The sequence below is a fragment of the Culicoides brevitarsis genome, chromosome 1, assembly GCF_036172545.1.
Source record: "Culicoides brevitarsis isolate CSIRO-B50_1 chromosome 1, AGI_CSIRO_Cbre_v1, whole genome shotgun sequence".
Taxonomy (NCBI): domain Eukaryota; kingdom Metazoa; phylum Arthropoda; class Insecta; order Diptera; family Ceratopogonidae; genus Culicoides; species Culicoides brevitarsis.
The window spans coordinates 39,015,267-39,029,545 of NC_087085.1; the positions used below are offsets into that span (position 1 = coordinate 39,015,267).

Consider the following 14,279-nt stretch of genomic DNA (forward strand, 5'->3'; position numbering starts at 1 on the left):
CAATTTTTTTTTTGCGTTCCTTGTTATTTGAATAAAAAGCGAGATTTTTTTTTTTTGATTGTCACGTCACATCACGAAATGTATGTTTATTTTGACATGCAGGCTTGTTTATTTTTTATTTCGTGTGTGAATGTGTTATCAAACATTTTTCAATAAATAAAATAATAATTTAATTGTTTGCCTGATGTTTTTTTCGTACGCGCGATGGACATTTAACATTTTTTGATTGAATTTTGATAATTGGCGCACTGAAATCGATTAGGTTGATTTGCAGTGAGGGATTTATATTTTTTTATGGTTGAAAAGTACTTTGGAGAGTGATTAACGATAAATTTGAAAATAAAAAAAAAAACGAATTTTTAATTTAAATTTTAAAAATAAAAAATACATTAAAGATTTTATAATTTAATTAAAATTAATAATTAAAAATTTATTTTTTTTTGTTCAATTAATCTTCATTTTTTTTTGTAAAAAATATAACTTTCATTTTTAAATGTAATGTTTATTTAATATATTTTTTTAATTTAGAATTAATTTTATTAATTAATTTATTTTATTTTTTTATTAATTTAATTTAAATTTTATTTAAATATTAGGAAAATTATTTAATTAAAAAAATTAGGTAAAAATATAATTTTATTTAAATTAAATTTAATTTTAATTTTAAAAAAATTATTTTAATTAATTTTAAAAAATTTATAAGAAACTTATTTAATAAAAAAAATAATTTAATTTAAAAAAATTAATTTAAAATAATTTTTTTATTTTTAATTTACAAATTTTATTTTAAAAAATTTATTTAAATATTAATATCAATTTTTTTCAACATTTCTGATTTTCATTCAATAAAATGTGTTTATCTGTTTAAATAAACAAACTCTCAAAAAGGTGTTGAAAAACTTTTTATTTTCTATTGAAAAAAAATCAACAGCTTATAAAAAACAATCAACCAGTCGTTTCCACAGCTTCAAACTTTTTCCCCGAAAATCACATAAAATAGGTGAAACATGATCGACAAACTTTTTGCATCAAAAAAGAAATTTTTTTCGCGATAATATTTTTTTTCCGTCGTTCCTGTTTATTTACATCGCAAGCTAAAATGGAATAAAAATTTCTGAAAATCAATATTAATAATAATAAAAAATATGGTAAAATGCTTTTGAACATCGTGAAAGTGTGCGCAAAGTATGCGAAGATTAGGGGTTCAATGAAGCGCAAATTCCATTATAATGATGTTCGTAGTCGTTGTCGCTCCTTCCTTGTTGCCGATTTTTTTTCATCCTATCTACGTTTTTGCATATGCGACCGAATGAACGAGAGAACATCAAAACATTTATGATTCCATTATGATTATTATTGGGAATCCATGAAGCACGAAAATGGCTTACATATGTTACTGAGGACATTCTTTATCTCTGGATTATTTTTTCCCTTCTCTTTTCACCCGTTCAAGGATTCACATGAAAAAAAAATTATTATTTACGCAAGAGATAAAAACCCCAGTTAGATAAACACAAAGAGATAAGAGAAAAAGACAAAAACAAACAAAAAAAGGGAAATTTTCCAACTAATTTTCGTTGCGTCTTCCGGGCGAGACAAGTTTTTCTGCATATCTCAGTCCGAAAAGTTGACATTGTCCTTGTGGGAATCCGCTTTGATCCTTCTATCCATAAAATAAAAAATAATTTTAAAAAAGAGGTTGAAGGACCTTCATCCAATTTTTCGGTATTTATTTGCCTTGCCAGCACGAAAAAAAAGAAGAAAAATAAAAGGTTTGATGCGAGTAAATTAAAGATATTTTTTCCACAAGACAGGTGAAAGTATGACACATAAAGACATTTTACACACAAAAGAAATTTATTTGAAACATGTCACATTGTTAGTGGCACGCTCACGTATAAAAAAGGACCGTTTTCTGAGAAGGACTGGGCAACATTTTTTTTTACAACAATAAACTATTATGACAATGATGATGATTAAGGTTTTACGAAAGACCCAAAAAAATATTATTTTTATGATGTCAATGAGACTAATGTTACAAACGCAGATTGGATCTGGCATGGGTATGAGGTTTGCTCTTTGAGTAAAAAGGGTTTAATTTTACTCGTGAAATTAATTTAATTATTAATTAAGATTTTTTTTTGTATTTCAGATCTAATTTTCTGTTATTTAAAATTTAATTAAATAAAAAAAAAAAAAAAAATAATAAAAATAAAATTTATAAATTTAAAAAAAAAAATAAAATTTATTAAATAATATTTAAAAAAAATTAATTAAATTTTTTCGTTGAAATTTCAAAATATTTTAAATTAAATTAAATAAAAATAAAATAAAGTAAGAAAAATAAATTGAATTAAAATTTAAAAATTTTTGGAACAAATTATTTTTATAAAAATTCTTATAATTTTTTTTCAACGAGGTAAATTATTTTTTTTTTGATTAATTTAATAAATTTGTTTTTATCAATTAATATTTTTTATTTAATTAAATTTATTTTATTTTTAATTTTTATTTATTAAAAATTATTTTTAAAAAATTTTTTATTTTAATTTAAATTTTTTTTATTTTAATTTTATTTATTTATTATTTAATAATATTAAAATTTAAACCAAAAATAAAACTTTAAAAAATAAATTTAAAAAATAAATAAAAAATTTAAATAAAAAATTCAATTTAAATTATTCAAATTTAAATAAAAAAATTTCCAATAAAAAAAATTAATTTTTAATTTATGAATTAAAAAAATCTTAAAATTGCTAATTTCTCATCTTTTCAACTCACAGAGCACCCTCACGTACAAAAGGTAACGGAAAGACAATTAAATGCTGAACAAATTTCATTAATGATGTAAGTTAAGAGCGACATTGACGTCATTACTCTGTTAGCATATCTTGTATCAAATATCAATGTGAGAGCACATTAATCAAAATTTCATTTTATTAAAGTTCAAAAAATCACAACGTCACGTCATCATAACTTTAAGTCGTTCCTCGCACAGTAAAGATATTGATTTTTGCAAAAAAAGAGAAAAAAAAGAACAGAAAACAGACAGAAAAAAACGAGAAAGAATGAAAGAAAAGTTCGTGATATTATCTTTCAAACTTTTTTTTTCTGCTTATTCGTAAACCTACCTTGTTTCGCTCCGAGTTGACTATTAAAAGTTACAAAGAAGTCTAAGGTTTTTGTATCCATTTATGTGTCACATGACAAAGAACTAGCAGGCATGACACGGTAAAAAATTTGTGTTGTAGGTCACGAGGGATAGATAAAAATGGAACAAATTTTTTTAAATAAACAACATGACAAACAACAAACTTTTAGACATATGTTTCCCACATGAGCTTTCCATTAGTTAAGATCAGTGTCGTAAATTTTTTGTTTTTTTTTTCTCACAAAAAATAATTTGTTCGATGTCATAAATATTAAAAATTGACACTTTTTTCGATATAAATTTAATTAAAAAAAAATCGCCCAAAGGTTAATTTTTTTTCATGTCAGTGAAGTGTTAAATCCTAATGAAAAAATCACATGTCCATTTCCAAAAATTCTTCGTCGATGATTGAGTGACAGAGCGTTAATGAATTTCCTACTGTGTTGATTGACATTTTGTGGAATTTTCAGAAAATCAAAACAAATTCGAGGAAAATTTAGAAAATCAGCAAAATTAGTGTCACTGGTTTGGGAAATGTCAAAAATTTGTGACACACTCATTTAATCATTGTTTTTGGCTTTCAAATCCAATTAACCTTGATTGACTTTTAATAATGCCAATAACAGAGTATAACAGGTTGGTTCGTTTGCTCGAAATGAATGAGACAGGTGCTTGTTTATGTAGAAATTATAAGTTGATATATCACTTCATCAATTATTATGTTGAAGAGTTATGAGTTTTTCTGATAAGTATGTGATATTTATTCGAATGGATAAAACAAAAATAAATTAATGAATAAAATCCCGGGCGAAAAGGATAAATCGCACAACTGACATTTTTGACAAAATTGAGTTAAGAATGAGAAAATGTGCTTAAAGACGAGTATTTTAAGATACATTGAGAGATTTTCAAAAATTTTTAAAAAATTTGAGTTTTATTTCAATAGAAAGAATAGACGAAAAGGATAAATCGCACAAATGCATGAAAATTGGTAATAAGTCAAATATAAAAATTTTCCAAATCGTTTTTTGTTCATGTTTTTGTGTTGTTTATGCTCTGTTATTACATAAAAAGTCAACTTGAACCAAAAAATTTGGAAAAATATTGAAATTGGAAAACTTAAAAAATCTCATTTTTATATGAAATTTTGTGCAATTGTGCGATTTATCTTTTTTCTCAATAAAAAATTTCCCAAAACTACCCCTTAGAGACTAGATAAACAAATTTTCTGTACAAAAAGTGTTTTTAGTGGCCAATTATTTACTTTCGTAAGTTTAAAAATGAAGAAATAGTTTTTAAAAAAATTTTTACAGCTCAAAAACCGTAAAAAACTTTAAATCGATTTTTCTCAGTTTGTTAAAAATGTTAGTTGTGCGATTTATCCTTTTCGCCCGGGAAATAAATACCGAAAATAATAATGAATAAATTAAAAAAAACTAAATAACATTAAAATGTTTAAGGAAAAAATATTTTTTATTCTAAATTATTTATTATTTTAATTTATTTATTATTTTAATTTTAGTTAAATTTAATTTATAAAATTGGTTTTGTAAAAATTTGTAAAATATTTAAATTAAAATACCATTTTTTTTATTTTTATTTAATATTCCATTAAAAAATTTGAATTTACAAAATTAAATAAAAAAATATACAAAAAAAAAAATAAATCAAAAATTTAATGTACATGGAGCTAAATTTAGTTTATTTTTTTATTTTTGGCTCTATTTATTTATTTATTTTTTGAAATAAATAAGTAAATTAGAATTGTAATTCACCAATTAAATTTTTATTAATTTAAAAATTAAAAGTTTATTTTTTATATATATTTAATTAATTTAAATTTTTAATTATTAAAAAAAATCCGGAAATTTGTGTATTTAATTGAAGCTTATTATTAATAAATAAATTTAAAAGAAAAATAAATTTTTAATTATTTTCAAATATAAATTATTAGAAAATTATTGAAAATTTTTATTCCTAAAAATATTAAAAATAAACTATTAAAATTCTAAAATATAATAAAAATTAAATAAAATATTAATTTTAAATTTTAAATAAAAATTCTATTTTTTTTAACAAAAGCTTGCTCAATTTAAAAAAAATAATAAAATTTAGATGACAAAAAAATAAAAAAAATCTATTTTTCAATATTTATATTTTTTTTCCCAAAAAAACTTGATCCTTGCAAATAATTTACAAATTACGTAAAACTAATCCATAATTCATTGAATTAAACCCATAAACCTCTCATAACTCATTAGAGACCGATCATAATTGTTCCCGACACATACTACATAATCCATTCATCAAAAAGTTTTCTTCCAGCACATTCACTCCGATGCGTAAGCTAATTATAATAATTATTATCAAAACACACTCAACTACGGACTATCTCGAAATTTATCCACTTATGGTATTACATAACAGATAACACAACACAAAACACTCATTTATAACATTTTAAGTACCCCACGTCGTGTACGAGGGTATTGTGCGAAAGTTCAGAAAATTTAATTATATAAGCGTCATATTCACATATTTTCACACACACAAGCACACACATGGAGCTCTTCTCTCATCATCATCATCATCGTTACCGCCAACACTGGCTCCAATTTTCCGATGAAACCATAAAATGGTTCATGAATGCATTGTTTGGACTTTCATTACTCGGTTCACATGTCGTTCGGTGCAACATGAGAAAAGTATAGGCACACAACAATTTTTCAATTGCTGGCTCTTATCCCCCTCTTTTGTTGTTTTTACTGAAGAGGAAGTAATTTTTCATTGTTCAAAAAAAAAAACTTTTTGAAACAATAATTATTTATTTATTTGTTATTATCAGGTATAAAAAAAAATTGACTTAAGTTTAAAAGACTTGAGATTTTAATTTTAAATAATATTTTGACTTAAAATCGTACTCAATAAATTTTCACTTGAGTTTTTTTTTCAGCTTTTGACTTTTCGAAAATTTTTTAGGAAAAAAATACGATTTTTAATTTTTCTTAAATTTTTACTTAAGTTGGCTTAAGTTGAGTTAAGTCGAATTAAGCGTTGAAAAGATGTTTGGCTTAAAACTTAAAAAAAACTTAAGTTAATATGAAATAAAATAATATATTTTTCCTAAAATTTGGCTGACTTAATTTTTAACTTAAGCTTAAGTCATAATCTTTCGAAGCCCTTCTTAAAAGATTTTATTTTAAACTTAAGAAATATTAATTTGTCTTAAAAAAAACTTAAGTTTTTAATCTTAAGTTTAAGTTTAAGTTTTTGAAAATTTTAGAAAAAAAATATTTTTAAGAAATTTTCACAAATTTAATTTTAACGTAAGAAAAAACCCATAAATTTTTTTTTAAAGAATTTTTCTTAAGTTTTTCTACCCTGATTATTACAATATTTTTGTTACATCGCTTTTTGTTTGCATTTGCATGTCATGTCATAATAAATGTTCGACAACATTTGCGGTAAATAAATTTGTCGACTTTGCAGCACCGAAGGAAGAAGTTGAAGAAAAAGCAATTAAGTTTTCAAAAGTACTGTCATTTGCATCAATTTGTGTCCGTTGGCAGAACAAACAGCAGCATATTTCAAGCCATACACAAATTATTATCAAAGTTTCGTTATCTGTGATGTTAATTACGAACAATATAAATTCTCAATTGAAAAGTTTCTCTCTCTGGCATGTACTTGCACGAAAGTTATCTAATTACTTTGTGGCATGTATCTGCCAAGCAATTAATCTGAAAGGGTGACCAACAAATGACTTTTGAAAGAATTTCACAAAAAAAAATTTATGAGCTTTAAAGAAATCCTGACAAAAAGACGTTCAAAAATGCATAAATTAAATTTTTTGTGAAGTTGAAGAACAATTTAGATGAAAAGAGAGAGAAAGTTTGTGAAATATCTTTGGCATTAAATGCTCACTTGTGGTCGAAAGGATGCAAAAAGTCATGTACAAGAGAGTGTTTCTAATGTATTTAATACGTTTGCAAGAGTTGAGGAATGAAGAGTAAGTGCTTGGAAAATTATTGCTAATATAAGTGTTTCAGAACTGACGTGAAAATATTTCATGAAATTCATATGAGAGTTTAAAGTGCCATTCAAATGGATTGCGCACAGAAAAGTTAGTCCTTGGCAAAGAGATTTTTCTCATGGCATTATGGAATTAAAATAGATGAATATGAGCTTAAAAGAAATTAATTGAAGAGTTCATGAATTTAATTTAAAATTTTCTTCTTCAAGTGAAGTTTTAAAATCTGTAAGTAGACCCGTAGATCTCGTTTTACTCATCAAAAAATTTTTTATTGTAATGTAATTTTTAAAGAAAATATATCTTTGCGCCTACATGATAAGATATGCAATGAACCTTACATGCCATATTTTTGAAAATTTTTAGAAAGTTTTCCTAATTTTTCAAAATTTTTTCCATAATTCGTCCTAAATTTACTGTATATTGAACGATGTATGGGAAAATTTGTGAAAAATTAGGAAAATTTCCCAAATATGACATGTAAACTTCATTGCATATCTTTTCATGTAGGCGCAAATTTCTATTTTCATAAAAAAATTTAAAAATTACGTTCCAATTAAAAAAACTTTTGATGGGTAGAACGAGATCTACGGGTCCGTTAACATAGATTTAAATTTTGTAAATTTATTTTTGTTTTTAGAAAATTGATAAAAAATAGTTTCTTTTGATGTTAAATTAATCTCTTGTTAATTCACAGAGCAAAACCATACATATAAGAAAATTTTATCATAAACTCTTCCACTAAATAAACTAACTCCCAAGCGAAAATCGTCGACTTTTTCCATTAATCTTACATTTGCCGTTTTTGGCAAAAACTTGCCAAATTATTAATAAACTTTAATTAGGAAAATTACTTTTGCGGCAATTCAATGTAGTTCAGTATATACATCACAAAGGAATAATCTTTAATAATTCTCGGAAATGTAAACTTATTAAACATCCAAAAAGATCATAATTTGCTAAATTTAAATATACTTAACGGCAGTAGCAACAAGGTCGCGCCCTGTTCACTACATTCCGCTTCTTCTAACTTTTTCTTCAAACAGACGTCGGAGGAATATAAAAATAATTAAATTTCAGGATATTAACTATAGTCGCTTACTTTATTTTATCTCCTTAGACGAAAGCGAAGAATAATTAAAATGCGATGTTCCCACGGTAACAAATTGAAGACTTGATATTTATTTCGAGCGAAGAAAAAAAAATTTTTTAAAGTACTAAATTGAATTTTTAGCTAAGGAGCACTCGACGAAGAAGATATTAAATTTTTACCTGTCGCAAGAACAAAAAAAAAAAGTTTTGAAGAACATTTCAAAAAAATTTTTTTTTGTCTAAAGTAGAAAGACAAGAGTATTCCATTTGCCCATTATAATAAATCAAAATCTCATTTTATCTTTTGCGTTTGCTGATGAAGATGATGAGACAGAGAAAAATAAAGTAAGAAGGCGCACGAAAGAAAGACGAAAAAGTTCACATACGCACAAAAGTTTTATGAACCATGGAATGAATCTAAATCATATCATGGTTTTGTGATTCGTTTTTCTCTCGTTTTCCGTGCATGGCAGTGAGAAAATATGAAAAAATGGAAATTTAATTCAAAAAAATTATTTTGTGAGAAAATTACTTGGCTTCTGATGGAAAATCGATTTTTATGTTTAAAAATAAATTTTTTTTAGAATTTTCTTAAATTTTCGATTCAATTGAAAATTTTATTTATTTATTTAAAAAATTTAATTTACTTTAAAAAATTATTTATTCTTAATTTATTTAATAATTTTGAATTAAAAATTATTTTTCAAATAAAAAAAATTTTAAAAATAATAATTTTAATATTTTTTTTTAATTTTAATATAATTATTGTTCATTAATCAATTAATTTAAAAAAAATAATTTTTATTGATAAAATATTTTTTAATTTTTTTATTTAATAATTATTCTTAAAATAAAAATAAAATAATTTTTAAATTTATTTAAGAAAAAAATGAAATGAAACTATTAAAATTTTTTATTTATTTAAAAAATAATTAAAATAAAAAAAGTTAGATAAATTGTAAGAAAAAAAAATAAATAGTAATTTAAAAAAAAATTATTTAATAAATTAATTTCTAATTTTATTTAAAAAAATAATAAATAAAAAAAAATAAATAATTTATTTAAAAATAATTTTTAATTTAAAATAAAATTTAAAGAATTAAGAATAAATAAATTTAAAAAAATTAAATTTTCCTTTGAGTCGAAAATTCAAGAAAATTTGAAATTAAATAAAAACCTGTTTAAAGTATCAACTATCCTCATTAAAACAACATAAAAAACATTCTTGACAATTTTCAATCATTTAGGGTTCCTTTTCTCATAAAATCACACTTAATAACATTTATTTATATACTCGGCACACCCAATGTGTGTTTCTAAAATTAAGCAGCTTAAATTTGATTTTCATTCCATTATTTTTCTCGTACTTTGTTTTATTTTTACGACGACGGTACCCAGCAAAAAAGTCAGTGTCATGGCAATTATTCTTGGTGTTTGTTATTATCTCATTGCCTCACTGCTGCTACTCTACTAATTTAATTCCAAATACTTTTTTATGAAGTGCAGCGCTTAAACTTTAATACAGATTAAAAGGCATAAATTAGTTTACGTGATAATAGGATCGAAAAATTTTCAATTTATTTCTTCTACATTGACGCCATGCATGAGAATTTGTGTCACGTGACTCTGCTGGAATGTAAAATTAATGCCATTATTTGCCTCAAATTGTGTCACACATGTGACTGACGTGCCTCCGTTCACCGAGATTTATTAATTTTTCGTTTGAACTTTTTTTTTTGTAAACTACCAGACGTTTCCACACATGAAAATTACGCTTTTGCATAAATTAACGAAATTTCGTGTCAACAGGTTTACAGTAATTCGAGTGCAAAACTAACCACTTGACCATTAATTTTCGGTTTGTTACGCAAATTATCCGCAAAAAAGTTGATTAAAAGTTACGTTTGGCTGAATTTTGAGCATCATGCACTTTTCACCTTATTTAAAATTATTCACGAATTTTCGTATTGTTTCGTGTTGATGAATAAAATCGGATTATTCGATAATGGGATCGAGAACAATAAATGCAAAACGTTTAATTAAAATATTTTACCTCCGTTTGATTTTGTCCTGAAGCCATTTTACGAACAACATATTTTTCATTGTTTCCTCTAATTCCGATCAATCAAAAAGCAATTTCAATTTATTAACATTTTGAGACTTTTTTAGGGGTTCAACGCGGTGTTTCAATCAATCATAGCATGTTTTACTTTTTAATGAAGTGTGAGGTGACATTTATGTCAAAAAATATTTTAGAAAGTTATTGTCAAAAAAATTACGAACGACTTTAACGGATTTTAAATTTTTACCCAGTGCACATTTTATTTTTTTTTAATATTGCCCCAATGCAAATTCTCTGTTCATAATAACTTTTTTTTTTTTTAAATTTATACATTATCTTTTTGCCCCAGTTTACAATTTAAATTTTCAACCCAGTGCACTTTTTGATTTTTTTTAAATAATGCCCTAATGCAAATTCATCAATTCTCTTTATAATATTTTTTATTACTTTTTTAATGCTTTTTACAGGGTTTTTTGCCCCAGTTCACATTTTAAAAATTAACCCAGTGCAAATTTTGATTTTTAAATTACCCAATGAACATTCTAACCTAAAATTCAATTTTAAAATCCAATTTAGTTTTTTTAACGAATTAATAATAAATTTTTATTTTTACCCAATGCACAATTTAACTTTTTTTGTCCCAAGGCACATTTCATATTTTTAACCCAATGCACATTTTGAAAATTTTACGACGTTAATTTATTAAAAAGACATCAATTATTCCAAAATACTCTTTTTTTTTCTTTTGAATGCATCAAAAAAGGCAAAATACAGTCAAAAAACCTACTAATGGAAGCTATTAAAGTAATTTATTCAAAAGTCGTGGCTGGCTTTTATTTATGAGATCATTTAAGTAGAAAATTGTTTTTAATATTTTTTTTTGTAAATACTTACTTTGAAAGCAATTCTGCTACTTCTTCTGTTGACTTTCACTTAAAATTTTTTCTCACTAAAATATTGTTTATTTAATATTCATTAAGAGAAAAACAACTTTTACTTTTCATTTATTTTTTTTTACCGATGGCACGAGGCAACTTTTTTTTTAATTTTTTTCGTTAGTCACACCTTCTTCACTGTCGCTTTATTTATTTCTCAAAAGTAATTATTTTATTAAAAAAAAATCTGTGTGCCTTTTTCTGTCCCACTTTTCATCCACAAACGAAGCAACGACGACGACGACAACAGTCACGGGAGAGAATGATACACTTAATTAGATTATTATCGATTTTGCGATATTTTGCCTCGTTCTCTTTATTATTTTTTTTTTAGTGTAGTTGGAACAATCTTTTTCGCATTGCACACATTTTTTACATGAATACCGTAGACTAGTAAATTTTTCTTCTGTGTCCCTTTTTTTATTATTATTTTTTTTGCTTTTGTGTTTGCGGGATGCGTGCCGGTGTCGAGAAGTTATGAAGCTGCAAAGAAAATGAAAGAAAAAAAATACGGTAAAAAAATGTTTTCTTTTGTACAGCAATTGTGCGGTATGTGATGCGGTGCGGCGATAATGTAGGAGTGAAAGGAGACTTTTTTCTTCTTTCATACAAATCATAAGAAGATAATAAAGGAGAAAAATAATAATGACGATGATTTCATAGACAACCCACGATCCATGTGTCGTCGCGGCGGGAGAGAAGGAGGCGAGAAGAAGGTAATTCAATGTCAAATTATATTTTTTTTTGTATGAAGAAAGACATTTTAAGTGTGAAAAGACAAAAATCATTAAATAAGAGGGATTTAATGAAAAAAATAAGCTTTTAATGAGCATTAAATTTAAGAAAGGTGCGAGAAATTTGATATTTTTAACAGGCTTTAAAGATTATTTTTTGTTCTAAAAAATTTATTTTAAGGTCTTAAGTGATTTTTTTGGTTTTTGGAAGCAAATATAATTGAAATATTTTTTAAATAAAATTTATTTGAAAATATTATTAATTAAAAAATTATTATAAAAAAAATTTTTTAAAAAATTTTTTAAATATTTTAAATTAAATTAATAAAAAAAAATTATTGAATTTTTTAAAATACAAAATTAAAATATTAATTAATTTAAATTTAGATTAAATTTAATTAAATTATTTAAATAAATTTTTAAATTAAAAATAAATGTTAAAATTAATTAAAAAAATTAATGTTAAAAAATTTTCAAAATAATTTTAAATTAAATTTAAAAATAATTGAATTATTTAAAATCCAATTTAAATTTAAGATCAATACTTATTTTTATTTTAAAAAAAACTAAAAAAATAATTTTTATTTCAATTAAAACTTTTAATTTCATTTTTTTATTATGAAATAACAAAATAAAAATATTGACAGATATTTAATTTTTTTTAAATTTTAAATAAAATAAAAATTAAAAATTTTATTTTAAATTAATTCGGAATTAATTTTCGATGGATTTAATTAAAAAGAATATTTATAAATTTTATTTAAAATTTTTTTTTAATTTTTTAATATTTATTTTTTTGTTTATTTATTACAATTTTTTATTTAAATTTGAGCTAATTTTTTAATTTTTTTTAACTTTAAAAAATAATTTAATTAAATAAAATTATATAATTAAATTAACTTTAAAATAGATTAAAAATATATTTTAAACTGTCAAAATTTTTAATTTTTTATTTAATATTGAAAAATTTGAATAATTAAAATAAAATATATTATTATTTTTTTTAAAATAAAAAATTTTCCAATAAATTCTAAATTTTTTTTTTAATTTAAATTTAATTAAATTAATTTAAATTTAATTAATGTTTGAGGTTTATTTAAAATAATTTTTAAAAATTCACAATTAAAATAATCCAAATTCTAAAAATAATTATTTAAATAATTTATAAAGAAAATCTCTTTAAAAAAATCCTAAAAATATAAAAAATTTCTCTTAAAATCCAATTTTCTACTAAAAGTCCTTTGACTTAACCCCCAATAAAATACAAAACTCATATCATTAATATTTCCATAAAATAAAAAACCCACAAAACAAAATAAATATAAACATAATTTTTACCCTAACCAATAATAATGGGTAACATTAATTCCACAAAGAAACAGCAAAAAAAAATAGAATACGCCCGATCGATAAAGGCTTGGCTCGGTCACTACACTAATGGTCAATCTTCATATTTATAGACCAAAACGACAGTTTTATTTAACTTTGGCTGTAACATAAGCTCGCCGGTACACAATAAAATTTACCTTACTTTGCTTGATGTTTATTTTTTTTGTTTTCAGCTTTTGCGTTACTGTTTCCTTGTTTTGTCCTTGTCTGATGATTTATTATTATTAACTTTTTTTTAATGCAATATAAATAACGATGACTCGTTCTGATATATTTTTTTTCATATAAAATGTGGTCGTTTTTTGTTATTAAACACTTTTTGATAAATTTTATGTTTTTTTGATATGAACTTTTTTATTTTTTGATATAATTTATTATTTTTTTGATATGATCGATTTTTATTTCACAATTTCACGCACATTCAGAAAATTAATGATAAAATAACAAAAATAAACTTTTCTAATTAATTATAATTATTTGTTAGAATTTTCTCTTTCACAAAAAAAAATAATTTTTTCCACAGAAACAGTCAGACAGAAAATGTGTCACAGGTGAATGTAATCGTTCTGTTTATTTTACTCCTTTCTGTAATTTTATTATAATTTAATTTCCTTTGCCTGCTGCTTTGATATGTTAGAACTCGATAAAAATGCGTCCAATTCCTTCGAGCGTCAATGTTGAACTAAACAAACCGTGAGTTGTGAGGGAAAAATATCACATGTTTTGCTCGAGACTGGAAAATTGTCGATGAAATGCGCATGTGGTTGTCCTTTTCTACCGAAAAATTGCTTTCTCTTTCCTTCGAATGCATGTTTTTCATGAGGAGTTCATTATGTTTCGGCATCTGAGTGAATTATTTATTTACGTTTGATAATTTATACAAACA

General features: G+C 23.4%; 1 protein-coding gene across 1 annotated transcript in view; it reads right to left on the minus strand.

Moving 5' to 3' along the window:
* Positions 1–13,709, minus strand: part of LOC134827196 (adhesion G protein-coupled receptor E4-like) — a 44,979-nt gene extending 31,270 nt beyond the window's left edge. Inside the window, exons 1-2 of the mRNA XM_063839769.1 lie at positions 13,536–13,709; positions 11,230–11,753 (exon numbers count right to left, since the gene is read on the minus strand). The gene's annotated coding sequence lies outside the window, so the exon portion shown is untranslated. The remainder of the gene's footprint in view (positions 1–11,229; positions 11,754–13,535) is intronic.
* Positions 13,710–14,279: the final 570 nt, after the last annotated feature.